Source organism: Balaenoptera acutorostrata, chromosome 9 (genome assembly GCF_949987535.1).
Source record: "Balaenoptera acutorostrata chromosome 9, mBalAcu1.1, whole genome shotgun sequence".
Lineage (NCBI taxonomy): Eukaryota > Metazoa > Chordata > Mammalia > Artiodactyla > Balaenopteridae > Balaenoptera > Balaenoptera acutorostrata.
The window spans coordinates 58438067-58455794 of record NC_080072.1 but is presented as its reverse complement, the minus strand read 5'-3'; the positions used below and the strand labels follow the sequence as shown (position 1 = coordinate 58455794).

Sequence of the window (17728 nt, the reverse complement as noted above, 5' to 3'; positions counted from 1 at the left end):
CTCCATGAATCTCTTTCTCTTGACTGTTTCTCTTTGTTTTGGCCTCGTTTTCACACAGGTGTTCCCCATCTGATGACAAAGGGACTCCCCAGGCTTATATGCTACCAGCTTTGTAAACCCAGGGAAAGGAGAGTGCCTCTTTCCCCATAGCACCAGCAAAATCCCCATAGCACCGGCAAAATCCCCATAGCACCAAAGACAATCCAGGATTGACTCTGAATGGCCTGACCAGGGTCACATGTCCCTGCCTGAATCAGACACCCTGGCAGGAGGAATGGGGGTGGGTGCCCTCCTTGGCCTCCCTGAAGTCAGTTCCATCCAAATTCAGAAGCTGAGAGTAGGGCTTCCCAGAACAAAAAGAGAATTTCTATCATCAGAAGAAATGCCAGGCAAGTAAAAGCCACCTAGGTACCCTAAAGAGGCAAAGGCATGGTGGATGGGAACCGCCTTGAACAGGAGGAATTCTGCATGTCTTCCAGAAACGGAGGCTAAACGGACAACACTTGCCTCATTCTTCCTCCCATTAACTAAGGTCTTTGTGGTACAGTCCCCAGCAGAGACAGTGTCCGACAGCACCTCCTGCTCCATCCCAAGCGCTGTTGCTGGGCCATTACAGATCATGTAAATATAGGGATGCTATGAGTGATTGCCATTATTGCAAAAAGCCCAGCTGGAAACCGTGCTGATCGTCCTGCTGTTAAGAGTGCACTAGCCAGCCTGGAGGGCTTGCCCTCAGTAAGGATGGGAGTTACCGTGCTATGTGCTCGGCACTTTGATGACCTACCTAGGCAGTAGGGTGGAGGGTTAAGAACACAGGCTCTGGAGCCAGACCTCCTGGGTTTGGATGCTGTCTCCATCATGCAAGTCTGTCCTTGGGCAAGTTACGTAACATCTTTCTTGTATGTAGTTTCCCCATCTGTAGAACAGGAGTTGATAATAGTAACTACCTCTTAGGCTTATTAGGAAGATTGAGTTAATATGTGTAAATCATTTAGACTGGTGCCTGGCACGTACTTTACACTGTATATGTTTTAGCTCCTATTCTTTTTCTTATCATTGTTACTATTATTATTAATCAACTTTACAATGGTCCTGCAAGACATAGCTAACTGTCTTCCTTTCATAGATGGGAAGGTTGAGCCTTAGGGAGGTAAGTGACCTATCCAAGATCAAACAGCTCGTGAATGGTAGAGCTGGTATCGAGATCCAGGTCTCTCTGACTCTGTATTTTCCCACCATTTAGTGCCCTTCTGCTTAGCACCAGGTGTCCGTCCATCCATCCATCCATCCGTTCATTCATTCACTCATTCGTTTAGTGAACTCAGGGCCTACCGCGTGTCAGCAGTGAGCGGGGTGCTGGGGATCCGGTCACTGAATCCTCTTGGTCCTATCAGAAATTCTGATCATCAGTTTTACATGTGTTTGATTTAAAAATGGGAGAACAATTAATGATTAGTTGATTAATATAGCTTATGTTGGAAACAAAGTATTTTGAAACATAGGGTAATTGTAAGGGGATTATTAGTAGGATTCTAGGAGTGAAGAGTTTGGAAACAACTGACAGAAATATTTGCTGAGCAAATGAATTGGGTCTAATACTCTCCATCCACACAGGGAAAAACTGAGACCCAGAGAGGTGGGGTGACTGCACCAGATTCCAGCAAGATCAGGGCAGGGCTGCAACTAGGGCCCAGGCCTACCCCTGCCACTTAGGATAACGGGCAGGGGCATAAGTAGGCTGAATCAGACTCACCAAGTACCTGGGTGGGCACCTTCTCTTCCCCCAAGTCATTCAGGAGAGGTAGATCCCTCACTTTGCTTTCTTCTGGATAGTCCAGAAATCTGGGAAGCCACAGCACGGATAAAAGTGTCTGCCCAGGAACTAACCAAGAGCAAGCCTGCTGCAAATGTTCAACAGATGTTGGCTGAAAAGGATGACTAAGCCCCTCTAAATATCCTGAAATATTACCCTGATTTCTGAGTTGCCCCAAGGAAATCTAAAACATGAGAGGTCAAAAGGAGGAAGAAAGGGGAAACAACTGTCCTTAAGAATGTGCTGTGTGTGATGTTTGATGGGTGCTGTGAAAGGAGGGGGCAGGACAGAGAAGTAGAGTCAGCGGGCCTGGGTGTGAGTTTGGCTCTGCCTCTGTGACTGTGGGATTCCTGATTGCTCCCCTCTTACTAGTTGTGTTATTCGGGACAAGTCTCCTAACTTCTCAGAGCCTCAGTTATCTCAAAGCTGGAAGGGGGATAATAATACATGCTTTACAGGGTTGTTTTTAGGGTAAAATAAGATCATGCCTGTAAAGAATTTAGCATCATCCCTGGCACATGGTAATCACTCAGTAAACAATGGACAGTAGGATTGTAGGTACAATTAGTAAACATTTATATTAGACCTACAGTAAAGTAGTACCTGTGCTGAGCATTGGGAATACAAAGCTCACAGTCTAGTAGGAAACTCACTGTTCTCTCATTTAATTTTCAATCTGTGAGTAGGAATAATTATCTGCATTTTGTTGATGCTCTCAGAGAGGTTAAGTAACTTGTCTAGGTCACACAGCTAATGAATGGCAGGACCAGAATTCAAGCCCATGTCAACCAGACTCTGAAGCACTTGCCCTCTTCAGGACAATAAGCTGGGCCTTTCTACTTTATTTCTTCCAGAAAACAACGGAAGCAGCCAAGCAAAAGTTTACTTCTTCCATTCCCTTATTTAAAAAAAAAAAAAAAAGGAAAGAAAGAAAATGTAGTATGACATTCAGGTGTGGGTGGAATTCCTGGAGGATGTACCTCCCAATCCATATTTGCTTCAGATTCATTAATATGCCAGGCCTGGAGTTTTACACCCCTTCAGCAGTGTCAGCAAGCCTCTGCATTTCATCCTATATCGTCAAGAGACATTTTCTGTAGGAGGCCCTGGGCTGTAGAAATTAGGTAGAGCAGTGATAACTGTGGTTATGAATATAACTGTTTGATTAAGGTTCTATGCCAGCTGCATTATTTGTTTCACAAACCTGAGCTGGGCTGATTGGATTTCTCTCTCTTTCTTTTTTAATGTAAGTAGATTCTGAAATTGGAAAAATAAAATATTCCACGGCCAAGAGAAAAGAATTAACTTGGGGAATGAGCCCAGGTGGTGCCCACAGATTGTACACTTTTTGCATTGAAATGAAGTTAGTGCCGTCTGTGCCCTGGCTGCAGGGATTTGCTCTGTAAGCTGCACATGACGCCATGGAAGAGAAGGGGCACGAGCTGGAGGTCGGTCACCTTGGGAGGGCAGTGACCAGGAGCATAGCACTTAACAAGGCATTCTCAACTATGAATAACAGTAATCATCATACCATCTTGGAGCACCTGCCATGCTGGTGAACTGTAGGGTGAAGGGCAGAAAGTAAGCCATAGCCATTAAGAGCGTGGGAGTTGAAGTTAGATCTGAATTCCAGTCTTGGCACTGAGCAGCTATGGAGCATGAGCAAATTCTCTCTCTGAGCCTCAGTTTCCTCATCTGTAAAATAGACATAACGATAGCTAGCATTTGATGAGTCCTTACTGTGTCATACTGCCATGAATGCTCTTTGAGCTTTACGTGAATCCTCCCAACCACCCCACGAGTACTGTCTCCATATTTGAAGTCAGGAAAGAGGGCCACACAGCTAGGAAGTGTTGGAGCCAGGATTCAAACCCAGGCTGCCAGGCTCTAGAGCCCACACTCCTACCACTCCGTGTTGTGTTCCTCGTACACCGGCCTCAAAGGACTCCTGGGGAGAGGAAATGGGAAAAAAAGTGCATTAGAGATGCTTAGCAGAGTAGCTGACAGCTCAGTAAGCCTTTGAGGCCATTAATAGTACTATGATTACATTTGCATGGCCTGGGGATTGAGCTGGACACTTTGCCGAGGACTTCAGGAGGACAAATTCCTTTTATCTGTTCCTAGTATGACTTGGTTCATGGGCATTGATGGATGGAATACCTGCCTAAGATCTCCTGAGCTTGTATCAAAAGGAAAAGCCACACGTGGTCATGTCATAAATGATAGAAAGCGTCTCTCTGATAGTATAATTAGTTGGATGCCCTCTGCCTTTTCCTGGAAGTGGGTCCTTTTACACCCTGAGGAAAAAGGTCAGGATCACTCGGGCGGGGGTCTCATGCTGCCTTGTGACTTGCTGGGGTTGCGTGGGTGCCCCTCTGCCGAGGTAGAAGGTGTGTGTTTCCATGCAGTTTCGAGAGGCTGGGAGGCCACTGCTTACGAGCTCTGTGCCTGGGCAAGCCTCTTAGCCTTGCAGGGCCTCAGTTTCCCCGTGTGTAAAAGGATAATAACACCTGCCTCTCAGTGTTGTTATTCGGGTGTGTCATCAAACAGTAAAGCTTTTGGGGTCCCCAAACACCTCATCCATGTAACTATTAACATGACTGTTGCTCAGTCAAAGCAAAAATATACGAGAGGTTTTGCATTTAATAAATTGCTCAATACACAGAGCTTAAGTACTTCTGAATTTATTTTTTCTTCTTCCTTTGCCTCTAGGAGGCTTGATTCCCTGCAAGAGTAGAGCGAGCAGAGAGGTCTGTGCTAGGATCTTGGCTTTGTATCATTTCCTAGTGGTATGACCTTGGGCAGGTTTCTGTAAATCAAGATGTCATATCTCATGAAGCTGCCCCGAATGTTGAGGCCTGAGATACCCCATTTGCAAAAGTCATAGGCAAAGGCAGAGCAGGCTGATGAGGCTCAGTTTCCTTGTCTGTAAAATGGGGACATGAAGACCCGCCTTTAGTGTTGTTCTGAAAATGAAATGAGGAAACCTTTCTGAGGGCCCAGCTTATAGTCATGTGTCAATAATTATTCATTCTCCTCCCCACTGATAGCCTCCTGGTGCCCAGACCCAAAGACCCTGCATGGACAAGGGCTTCTTCCGTTTCATTCAACAAACACTTACTGATACCTTAATAGCCTCTAGAGGAAAAACAGCTAAAGGTACGGTGAAGACCAAGCCCTGGGTGACAAAGATCAGATCTCTGCCCTTGCAGATTCCACAGCCCAAGGGGAATGTAACTCGATGGGATTCTAAGGAATCTAAGGAATCCTGTGAGAGGAAATTCGTAGTTTACCTCAACTGAGTCCTTCTATTTGACAGTCCTGTGCTAAGGACCCATCATGCACTGTCCCACTAAACCTCTGAAACAAGACTAAGAAGCAGATGGCGCTATTATCCCCATTTTACAGATGGAGATGTCAAGGCTTTCAGAGGTTAAAAACTCACCCAGAGCCAGCCATAAAGCTAGTAAGTGGTGGAACCTGGTTTCAAACTCAGTTGCCTCCGCCTCAGCACTCACCCTCCTGGCCACGGTGGCATGAAACTGGGGTCCCAAAACAGATTTGTAGTGCGGCCAGTGTGTAAGTGGGGGAAGTGGGTTTGAGCCCAAGGCAGCTTGAGCCTCAGCCGTGGCACTTAACCACACACAGTAATGCTCCGTGGGTTCTAGCAGCCTGTCGCTTCATCTAGTCATGTCAGTGTCTCTTCCAGGAGAAGGCAGTTTCTTCAGAACTACTGATGGATATAAGATGGAAGGAGGGATGTGAACATGATGGGTGAAAATTCAGCTCTCCACATGCTGGCATTTAGCCTCCTGCAGGGCCCATGCCATGGGGGAGGGGCGGGCTTGGGGAGTACAGTAAGGAAAACCACCCAATAAACTACCTTGACCTTCAGTGCTGATATCGATTTCAACAAAATAGATTCTTCCCTGTGAGAGCCTTGAGATTCATGGTCTTGATTTCCTTTTCATGGCCTCTTCAACCATTGATAAAAAAAATACATAGAGTTTATGCCAGCCTCAGTGATCAGCTGTCTAACCTGTGCCGTTTGGAGAACATCAGGTCAAGTTTAAAGAGAAAGATCAGGGTGCCCAGAGGGCCCAAACTACCCCATGCCCCTTGGGAACCAGTGGCAGCACCCGGGTGAAAGAGCCCGCCAGGTACCCCAGAGAGAGGAGTCATGCTTCTAGCCTCACAGTCCGTGATGTATGAAGATAAGACCTCCACGCTTGGAGCGTACCGTCTGGTAGAAGAGACAGTTATGCAAGCAAGTGATCATAACTCCGAGTGAGCCATAGGGGTTAGAAGTGCCCAGAAAAGGGGCTTTGAACCCAAACTGACAGGGGCAGAGTGTTGAGGGGGTGGTCATAAAAGACTTCCTAGAGAAGGTAACTTCTAGTCTGAGTTAACCAGTGAAGGAGGAAAAAACACCTTCTGTGCAGAAGGAAACAGCATGTGCAAAGCCGTGAATGTGAGACAGGCAGCGAGCCGTTTCATGAGTGGTTTATAATTAGCCTGTTAACCTTGGCACCTTCTTAAAGAGGGGAGTAGGGAGCTGTGGGCGCAGCCCTGGAGTGGTGGGTGGGCTCAGGTCAGATGGTGAGGGTCTTGTCCTGTGGGCAATGGGGAGCCATAGAAGGCTTTATGGCAGGGGAGTGACCTGGAGCAGGGGTGAGCCGGTGGGCTGAGACCCCAGTGTCATCTATGGCCCTGGTCTGGGTGTCCACTGATGAGCTGAGGTCGTGACAGTGGCAGTGGTGAGAACCCAGGGATGTGGAGGGCCAAGCCAGAGTCTGGCAATCATGGCTAAGTCGTTGAAAAAGAGGGAGAAGGCAATGGTGATCCCCAGCCGCCTGCTTGGATGGATGGGGTGGGTGGTGTGGCAGCAGGTGGTAACGCTGAGATCAGGAGCACGGGAGAGGGAGCCGACTGGAGAATGCTCCGTACGAATTTCATTTGAGCGACAGAGGCCTGAAGTGCAGGGAGGAGGTTGAGGCTAGTTATTTCGAACCACTTCATTGGCAGGGAGCTTATGGTTTTGAGAGGTGGCCCATTGCAGAGCTTGGCAGGAAGAAGGGTTTCCTGGAGTTGCGCTGCCAGTTCCTCCAGGTAACCCCCTGGGCTTGGCCCCGATTCTTCCTCCTAAAGCCCGCGGAGTAGATGTGCCGCTTCCTCCATCCTTTGGCTGTTTGAAGGCAGCAGTAGTGCTTTGCCCATCTCCTTCTTTCCAGAAAATTCCCCGAGAGGAACAAGGGAAGCCACGAGGAATCAGACTGTCAAAGGCTGGAAGGAACCTCAGGAGATCATCTATAAAAGGAAGGAAGCTCCTTTTTCAGGCAAATTGAGGCCCAGGGAGGGGAAGGGAGTTTTCCAAAGCCACAGTGTGAGTAAATGACACAGCGGGGAACAGTTCTTCAGTCTAGGACTCTCTACTACACCACATAATTGGGTGTTTAATTTCCGAGCTATGAATTGTGTGGCCTAAGTGATGAGACTGGGAAAGCTAATCATAGGCATGTGGTGTATTTCAGCTGGACTCCTAGCCACACACTCTTTCTTTAATCCCTTTCCCTAACCTGTCTCCTCCCCAGGCTAACAGTCCTCTGTTTATCCCCAAAGGAACACAGTTTCTAAGCCCCTCACCATCCAAGGAAGGCAGGGAAAGCACTGACTAGCTCCAGAGACTGCAGAGGAGGATCAGTGTCTACAGCACGGGCATGACCCCCAATCCAGGTGTCCCTTCTCTGGACCCACTCCAGCTGATCAGCACAGCCTGACCATCACCTCCCTCCTTCTTCGTGCTTTACCTCTATGAATGCAGCCCACTACATTTCCGTGAGCTTCCTAATCTGCTCCAGCACACTGCAGCCTCCTGTCGAACTGAATTCCACCTCCTACACTCGCTCTCACAAACACACTCACACACACACACACACTCCTATTGGTAGGTAAGGCTCCTTATTGATTTGGGACTTAACCTAACAGTTTATGGGTCAGACCATTTTTGAAAAGGGCAAGAAGGTAACAGTGGAAGGAAAGAAAACTTAATTGACAAGCAGAAAGCTTTCCCAGGACAAGTTCTGCCCTAAGGTGGACATAGCTTTAAGTTGAGGGAAAGCCATGTACCCAGGAAAGATCCCCTGTGGTTGTAGCCAACCTTTTCTGATCGGTCTGTTCAGATTTTACAGGCAGGGACTTCGACTAATCCATCTCTGGGTCTCCAGTATCAAGCACAGGACTTATAGAGAGTGACCTTTGTGAAAGGAAGGAAAGCAGGGAAGCAGGAAGAGAGGGAGGGAGGAAAGAAGGACCACGTTTCTCTTCCTTCCAGTCCATCTTTCTGCCTTCTTTGGTGCCCAGTCACACAGCACAATCCAATCCGCCAACTTGCTGTGCACATCTTTAGCAAGCAGATGTTCATTAACAGATACCCCAGGCTCATCTGCCAAGAATGATTCAGCCTTGATTTTAGAATTAGAGGGGACTCCCACCACCTCCTCCTCCTGTTTGTCAGGTGGGGAAACTGGAGCTCAGATAGGTTAAGTGCCTTGCCTAAGGTCACACAGCAATTAGCAGCTGATAGGGACAAGCACGAGAATGAAGTTTGGGCAGATGTCTACTGGGAGAGAGTTCTTCCAGGTTCAGATGGTGGCCCTGCCAAGTTGTTCATTCGCATGCTTAGAACAGATAGCTTTTGATGCCCTTGGCTTCGTTTGTGAATTACCGTGACTCTGGAAATAGCAATGCTGATTATACCTCTCTCTGACAGAGACTCTTTGACACTGCTCTGTCCTCAACTGTCTGGTGAAGGCAGCAGGGTGTCCCTCACCCACACCCACCCTAGGAGAGCATTCGTTGCTGGATGTGGAATCCTGAGTGCATTTTAATGAAGCCTGGGCATTCTGGTTAACTCTTGTGACTACTCTGACATTTGGCTTTAAAAGGCTGGAAGTTGGGGTGAGCGCTCTGAATACCCTTAAAGCTGCCCCTCTGGCCCCAGGTTCTTGCAGGTGGGCTCTAGCCTCTCTGTCTGCCCCCCCTCACAGCCCTCCACTCCGAGTGCCCAGGTCTCCACACCATCCTGCTGCCTTAGGGGCCTGCATCTCTCAGCCTGTGGGCCTTTGCTGGTGCCAGCTCCCTGCCAAGAATGCCCGCTCCCTCCCCTTTATATACCTTCACCCTGTCTCTACCTCAGTACCCAGTTCAAGGTCTCGCTCTTCCTAGAAGTAAGGCCCCAGACCACTCTTAAGTGTAACCCGTTATAGCCTTGTGGGATGAGGCTTCTGCCTGAGACACTGCCCTGAAGCAGGGCTTCAGAGGATGGGGCCAGGGGGTGACCTCAACCTCTTCCCCCTTCCTCCTTCCGGTGTCCTGTTGCGCTAACAATTAGCCAGACCTATCTGGAAGCCAGGGGGCAAGGGAGCACAGGTGATGGCAGCCCTTAGCAGTCACCTCCTATGACAGAGAGTGAGTGAAACTGGGGATGGGGGTGGAAGCAAAACAGGGAATAAAATCTTGTCTTATTAGCTATTTACCCATCCTAGACTAATTAGGACTAGACTAACCTCTGACTGGATGGCATACCCTTTAGGATCACCTTTAAGATTAACCGGTTGCTGTGCACGGCATGCAGCTGTCTTCCCTGGCCCCCTCCTGCCAAACACCAGGTGTGCTCTCCAGTCATTGGAACAACCAAAAAACAGCCCCTTCTGCATTTCCAGACGGCCCTATTTGGAAAACCACTGCACTATACAGTGGGGCTTTTGCATTAGTGTAAGGCATTGTCCCTTCATTACTGTTTCTCACATACAAGCACTTTAACAGTCTGAATTCACTCCAAGTTCTGCCCGAAGTGAACGAGGGAGCAGAAACAGCCACACTGTGACCTCAGGGTGCTATTTTTTACTCCCCATCAAGAGCACTGGGAGAGTAGCCTCAGGGAGCTCCAGCCTGCGGCCCCAGCCCGTGTGGGCCCTCCCCGTTTAGAGTCCCTGCACACGGGCCATGACACAGAACAAACAGCACAGCAGTGAAAGTGAACAGAAAGCATGTGTTCAGGGAGAGAACGAATGGGCAGAGAAAACAGCACACAAATGCAGCCCCTGGCCTCGAGCTCAGACCAGTGGTTCCCATTCGGACGCCACTGTTTTTATTCCTTCTAAGGCAATAAGAATAACGCTGGTAGTTTTCTCTCTCACACAGGACCCTACAGTTTGCGAGGTGCTTTCATAGACATTTGACAAGAAACCAAAACTCAGGTTCAGTAAATTGTCCGAGATTATATAGCTTGAAGGAGGCAGAGCAGAGGCTGGAAGTCAAGCCATCAGATCCCGGCTGCCGACTGTGGTGACAGAGAGCTTTCTGGCTTCTCTGAATTGGTCGAGGAGGCCAAGCTTCATTAGCTAAGCTCTCAGCACCGCTACTGCACCATCCCGAGTCAGTGGTCGTCGATGGCATTTTAATGGAAGCCAAATCACTCTTTCTCTTGGCATGCTCAGGCAGCTGGAGTTTTTGTGTTTTATGATAATTAAATACCATCATCCATCATCCTTCATATCTGACAATCTTTAGGGCCCGATGAATGACTGCAGCGCACGCTGGGTCATCGTTAACTCTGCAGCCAGGAGACCTTCCGGCGCCTGGCGGCCGTTTCGCAGGGTTGGAGGTGGACGCCCAGCCTGGCACCCTTTCTCAGAGCCAGTGCCGGCCTAGATCGCAGAGCTGTTGACACATGCAGATTCTCTGCCTGAGCCACAGCTCTGCACGTCTATGTCTTTTTCTCATGAACGTGCTCTTATAAAAGGGTGACGACGCGCTCCACTGGGGTCTTGCTAGCAGTCAGGCATCCCACAGGCAGTCTGGGTCCTGCCTGCAGCCTGCCCCCGCCTGGTTCATCCTCCACAGGGCCGCCAGGAATCTGCCTCAAACACTGCTGTGATCATGGCCCTCCCGCCTCAAAGCCCATCGGGGCGCCCTCCCACCCTCCCGATAAAGGCCACGTTCTTTTGTTTGGCATCTCCAGGCGACCACCGCCCAGACCTGCTCCCAGTGTCTCCACCTGGCCTCCTGCCACTGCCCCCTCACAGCCACCCCAACACTAGTTAGAGAAGTGCCCAAGCCGGCCTCACGTTCACTCTCTCCTTCTCTCTCTCTCTCTCTCTCCTTCTCTCTCTCTCTCTCTCTCTCTCTCTCTCGACTCTGGACCTCCACACATGCATCATCCAATGCCTAGAATAGCCTTTAGACACAGGGCACATGTCACTTGTCATGAACCCTGCCCCGACCCTGACAGTCAAGCTGGCAGCCCTCTCTGTGCTCCGTTGAGCTCCAGCGGGGCTTCAGTGTAAGGCTAATGAGGATTCTAGGAGCCAACGCTTGTGGACCGCTCGCCATGTGATGGGCATCAATGTGGGCACTTTCCCTGTGTCCACTCCCTCCGTGTACGTAAAGCAGGATGGTTAAGAGTGTGGACTCTGGGGCCAGATGCTTGAGTTAAGTTCTGGCTCCATCACTCAGTGGTTTAGGAGTCTTGGGCAAAGTTCCTAGCCTTTCTGTACATTAGTTTCCTCATCTATAAATTGGGGAGTAATAATAGTACCTTCTTTATAGGGGTGTTATAAGGATTAAATAAGTAAAGCATTTGGAACCAGTCACATAGAGAGTACTCAATAAATGTTAACTATTATCATCTCATCATAATTACCATCTTGTGTAGTATCTCTTGGTGTGTCTGTTATTTTTACTAAATTGTGAGCAGCTCAAAGTCAGAGACCATATTTCTTTCATCTCTAGATCTCTGTATATTCATTTGATGATAGCCCTTCCTCCTCCTCTTCCTTTTATTACGTTACTACTATATACTTATTTTATAGGTGAGGAATTAGAGGCTCAGAGAACTTGAGTGACTCGCCTCAAATCATGTAGTTTGTCAGAGACAGAGCCACGGTTGAACCTAGGTCTGGGAGGCTCCTGAGCTCCTCTCTGGAACTCCTTTTACATCTGTCCCCCAAACACCAGCTATTTGTCAAGGCTGGGGCTCATGCTAATCTTAAAACTCCTCAAGTCCCTGCACACAACACAGGACTGTTCTATTGCTGATTGGTTGCACAACCTCAGGGGCCCTCTCCTTAGGATACACCCTGAACCCAGGACAGAGCAGCACCCTGGTTTGCTCTGAGATGCTTACCTAACGCAGAAAGGCCCTACTCTTTGAGGACATGGAGACCCCGTGTGTCCACTTTAGTACTGCGTGTCAGGCCACAGCCATTCTCATTGCTTCTGATCTGCACATCGAGCTACAAGCACCTTCCCGAGACCAGGGCTCCTGAAAACCAGTGGGGTTGTCCAGAGTGGGATTCACCTGTAAAAGAAGAGGACCACATTTCTGCCAGGCATGTTCCTGCTCTTTCTCTCTCAAGGGTTTTTGCTTTGGCACCCCTATTGTAAATGCTGTAGAGTGATCGTCGCGGTGACAATTTAGCACTTTACACCTTATCCATTCAGCATGGCTTTACCATAACCGTGGAATTAATAGTTACTTTTTTTTAGCATTACTGTATTTCAGGCACTGTGCTAAGAACCTTATATATATATATATATATATATATATAATCTCATTTACTTCTCATAATGGCCCTATAAGATGGGCATTATCTCCATATAATGATAAGAAAACTGAAGCTCCAGAGAAGTTAAGTATCTTGATCAAGGTCACACAGCTTATAAGTGGCAAAGCCAAACCTTGAACCCAGGGCTGTCTGACATCAAAGCCTAGTCTCCTTCTATCACCTACTGCTCTGCCCAACACACTGAAGAAGCCTCACTATGATCCCGGTTCAGGGAGATGCAGCCCAGAGGCATTTGGTATTCAGGATTTTTGTGCATATAAAATGAAAAACGTCTGAGGTGTTGGAGGGAACCAGCAACTGTAAATATATGTGAGAACTGGTAGGAAGCAAAAAACCTTCCTGGAAAACCAGGCTTGCAAAACTCAGATAAGCAAGTGGCCTTTACTGACAGAGGTGTGCAACGTAACAGTAAAAATGACTCATATCTGGGCTTGATTCAGAGAGATACTTAGTGGCTGTATCTGGGAAAAGAGGGTATAAATTGGAATTACACCACAGCTTTGCAAATGTACCGGTGCTTACTCCCAGGCAGCAGAAGAGAAGCCATTGCTTGTGCAGACAAGAGGTCCACCTACCTGATTTGTTCTCCCTTCCCTGCCCACCACGTTCCATATATATTTACCGGTGATTTGGGGTGAATGGCGCAAGGGCCCTTCCCCTCAGGGCACAGTAGGGGCTCACTCTGTATTTGGCACTTGAGCAAAGGATATCCTCCAGAAAGTGGTGATGCAGGAATGTGTGCACCCTTCACGGGTGCACAGACCAAGGACCAGGAAGGTGACGTGAATTATTGGAGGCCACCCAGCCAGTGCGTAGGAACCACAGAGAGTTCTTCTCTCTCTTACACCATCACTGTCTCATTCTCCATTGTATTCCCAACACCCGGCTTACAGGTCCTGGCACAGAAAGGGGATTCAGTACATGCTGAATGAGTGAATTGGTTCTGAATTCCCTCTAAAGATGAGAGTATAAATTGGGGAGGATAAGGGAAGAAAAGAAGGCCTCTCCTCTCTGTCTTCCCTCCTCCTGGCCATAGGAGCAGAAAGGAGTCTCCATTCAGACCAGAGAAAACATTTGCTCCTGGGGAAGGCCATGTCTTTTTTGGGGTTGTGAGTGCACTCCCATTGCTGAGCCCCCAAACACAGAGCCTTTCCCTGGGAAACCTGGGAGACATCAGAATCCCCTTTCCTAGTGTTCTCAGAATGGAAGGGAAATAGAGAGCCCAGCTGAAGCATCTGGGACTCTGGTTCCAGGCAAGTAAGTAAAGGGCTGTATGGACCCATGGCCTAGAGAGCCCAGGTGGCCTGCTGTCATTTTTGGCATACAAATATCCTCCACACCAACCTTACCCTCCTGGACAGATTGCCCAGACCACTCACAAGAGCCACTCGCTCAATAAACCTACATTGAGCATCTGCTTCATTCTAGGACCTGTGATCAACAGCACAGAGGGAACAGGGATTTTTATACCTACTAGAGGAGGCAAGGTGGGGACATAAGTATGCATGCTCTGGGGGAGACAGAAAAGGTGAGCGGTCCAGGTTACCTGCTGTGTTAGCATTCAATGGAGGAAAAGAGAACTTTGGGGAGGGTAGATCAAGGAAGGCTTTCTGGAAGGGGTGGCAATTGAGCTGAGCTTCAAAAAATAGAACGGATTTGGATCAGGACATTCCTTATCCCCATAGGAGAATTTCCTTTTAGATGCTTATACTTAAAATCTCATCATTTCAGGACTCTTGGCAGTGCTTCTATCAAGCCAGAGTCGGGCATCCTACTTAGTCACAAAGCAAGTGTCTGTAGGCTTGCAGGCCAGCCTATCCTGACCCAGACCTCAGATGCTTGCTCTCTTCACTGAGGGTCTTTTTCTTGCCTTTGGCCATGGACTGAGACGGTCAAGCAGGTATCTGTGTTTTATGCAAAGGCACCATGGTTTGGTAGACAGAATTCAGGCTGTGCATTAGTAAGGACCACTCACTAGTTTTGTAAGCCTCAGCTTCCTCGTCTGTAAAATGGGAATGATAATCATACTGCGCCTTAGGAACTGCTGTGAGCATTAGAAAGGTTCAGGCTGTGAAAGTACACTTAGTATGTGCTCAAATACATGGCAGCAGCTATTAATATCAATTAGGTAAAATGCCATGGGAAGGTTGACTCCTAGTGATGGGCCAGGGGCAAGGACTAGGTCACCCTTCTCTGCTGGCCTCCTGATAACCACTGGACAGTAGTGCCCTGGACTGAAAGGCCAGGGGTAGGGAGGGACCCTCAATCAACCCAGGAGGCTGCTTCTGCTGCTGGCTTCTTTTCCAGGCTCCACATGTCTCCATTAAAGTGCTGCCTGAGGACAGGTGGACCAAACAAATGACCCTGCATATTCTCGCTTTCTCCCTGGTCCGAGGCTGTCTGTTCTCTGCCTGTTCTACTGACTCCCAGGTTCTCTCCCTTCCCATCAAGGGGCATCTCTGTTGGCAATCTTCTGGTCCAGGACCACAGCATGGTACATCTTCAGAGGGTACCATTCATATTCTGTGGCTTTCCTGGAGACCATCTTCATTGGAGTCGAAATGTTAGCCACTCTGTGGCCCAGCAGATCTCTTGGCCTCTGAGAGAAAGGTGTGGAGGGTACAGGGAGGGAGCTGATGAGAGATGAGGCTGGAAAGACAGGCATGGATCAAATTCTAAAGGGCTTGGTAGATCCCATGTGGGCTTTATCCTGAAAATGGTTCATAGGAAGGAAGTGATCCGCTCACATGGGTTTCTGTTTCTTTTTCCCTTCTATTGCTACCCAGCCCCACTCCCACCAGATTTGCTTTATAACTCGTTGGCATAAAAGACGGGGTTACATAAAAAGCAGAGAGCGACGCATCTTCCACTAAAAGTAGCCGTAACACTGATAGTGCCTCACACTTGATTGCGCTTGATGATTTCCAGAAGGCTGCCTGCTGAGCCAAGGAAGAGCACAGCCTTTGGAATATCATACCTGTCTTGGTTTGGATCCCATATTCACTGACTCTCAGTCCTCTCTGTGAAATACAGGATTCTCGAGAGGAACAAGTGATGTGGAATACTTTGTAAACTGTGAACTTGAGAAATGTTTCCTTCCCATTGATTGCCTTATTTGATATCACTGTAGCTCTGTGGTTCCCTTAATAAACTCTTTCCCCCATTTTACAGATGATAAAACTGAGGCTCAAAGAGGTAACATGATATGTGCATGGTTGTCTTAGTCTTAGGCCTTTTTTTCTTTTTCTTTTTTTTAAAATTTTTATTGGAGTATAGTTGATTTACAATGTTGTGTTAGTTTCAGGTATACAGCATAGTGAATCAGTTATACATATACATATATCCACTCTGTTTTAGATTCTTTTCCCATATAGGTCATTACAGAGTACTGAGTAGAGTTCCCTGTGCTATACAGTAGGTCCTTATTAGTTATCTATTTTATATATAGTAGTGTGTATGTGTCAATCTCAAATGTAAATTAGTACAACCATTATGGAGAACAGTATGGAGCTTCCTTAAAAAACTAAGTATAGAACTACCATATGATCCAGCAATTCCACTCCTGGGCATATATCCAAAGAAAACCATAATTAGAAAAGGTACATGCACTCCAGTGTTCATTGCAGCAGTACTTACAATAGCCAAGACATGGAAGCAACCTAAATGTCCATCAACAGAGGAATGGATAAAGAAGATGTGGTGCAATATACAGTGGAATACTACTCAGCCATGAAAAGTCTTAGACCTTTTGAAACCGAGGCAGTGTCCCTGATGATCTCTGAATCACCTTCAAGGCTAGTCTTCCCTTTTCTTGAAGAATAGTGCAAATTCATAGCCAATTAGCTTTATGGTCCTGTCCTGTAGACTCTAAGTTTGACAGCTGTCCTTCATTCTGTCTCCATCTTCTTCGGTTCAGATTGGCAGTGTTCCTTCTGGGGTGGCTGACTAGGTCCATGGTTCACACCCATAGACATCTTCTTATCAAATGGTCAATCAGCCCCACCCATGGTATTCTCTTCCATACATACTTTCTCATTTTTTGCAATACGGGCAGGCTGAGAACTTTTCAAATCTTTAAGTTATGGTTTCTTTTTGCTTAACCGTTCTTTCTTTGATTCATTTCTCTTTTCTCTCATTTTACTCGAAGCTGCCAGGAGGAACCAAGCCACTCTTTCAACACTTGACTTCAGAATCTCCTCGGAGAAATGTCTAATTTCATCGCTCACAACTTCTACCTCCCACAAAACACTAGAACACGGACACAGTTCAGCCAAGTTCCTTGCCTCCGTAGAACAAGGATCGCCTTTCCTCCATTGTTCCAATTACATGCTCCTCGTTTCTGAGATCTCATCAGAATTACCCTTAGTGTCCAGATTTCTATCACTAGTCTGTACATATTTATGTATTCTCTAAGAAGATAGAAGCTTTCTCTATACTTCTTTTTTTTTTTCCTCCTGAGCGCTCACCAGAATCACATTTAACAGTCCCTCAACAGAGCAACATAGTCTTTTTTTAGCACGTACCTCAAAACTCTTGCAGACTCTACCCATTACCCGGTTCCAAAGATGCTTCCACATTGTTAGATATTTGTTCCAGCATCATCACACTTTTGGGTACCAATTTCTGTCTTAGTCAGCTTGGGCTGCTAAAGCAAAGTACCATAGACTGGGTCGCTTAAACTACAGACATTTATTTCTCACAGTTCCGGAGACTGGGAAGTCCAAGACCAAGGTATGGGCAAATTTAGCATCTGGTGAGAGGCCTTTTCCTAGTTTGCAGATGGCTACCTTCTTGCCATATCCTCACGTGGCGCAGAGAGAAAGAGAGAAAGCTAGCTCTCTGGTCTCCTCTTATAAGCACACTCAACCCTCATGTCCTCATCTAAACCTGATTACCTCCCTGAAACCCCATCTGCAAATACCATCACATAGGGGGTAGGGCTTCCACTTATGAATTTTGGAGGGACATAAACATACAGTGCACGACAATGGTCATGTGGTTAATAAGTGGCAAAATCTAGAACAGAATCCAGTTTCCTGACCTTCTCCACCCTCATAATATCCTTAGCTTCCAAAGCTAGGCTTTTTGTGAGCATAGCTTAGGAGGATGGTACTTAAGATTTACTTCCAGGACCTGCCTCTAGTGGCATCACTAGAAACTTTCTTCGTAAATAGCATCCACTTAGCCATATGCCCCTGGGCACTTTACTTACCTGCTCTAAGTTTTTCACCTATAAATTAGGTGATAATAATACCTATTGCTCCAAGTACTTGAAAGGAGTAAATAA

The 17728-nt window shown here is 47.4% G+C and overlaps 1 protein-coding gene across 1 annotated transcript in view; it reads left to right on the top strand.

Annotated features, from left to right (window-relative positions):
* The window catches only part of TENM4 (teneurin transmembrane protein 4), a 745685-nt gene that overhangs the window by 493177 nt on the left and 234780 nt on the right, over positions 1–17728 (top strand). The window lies entirely within an intron of this gene.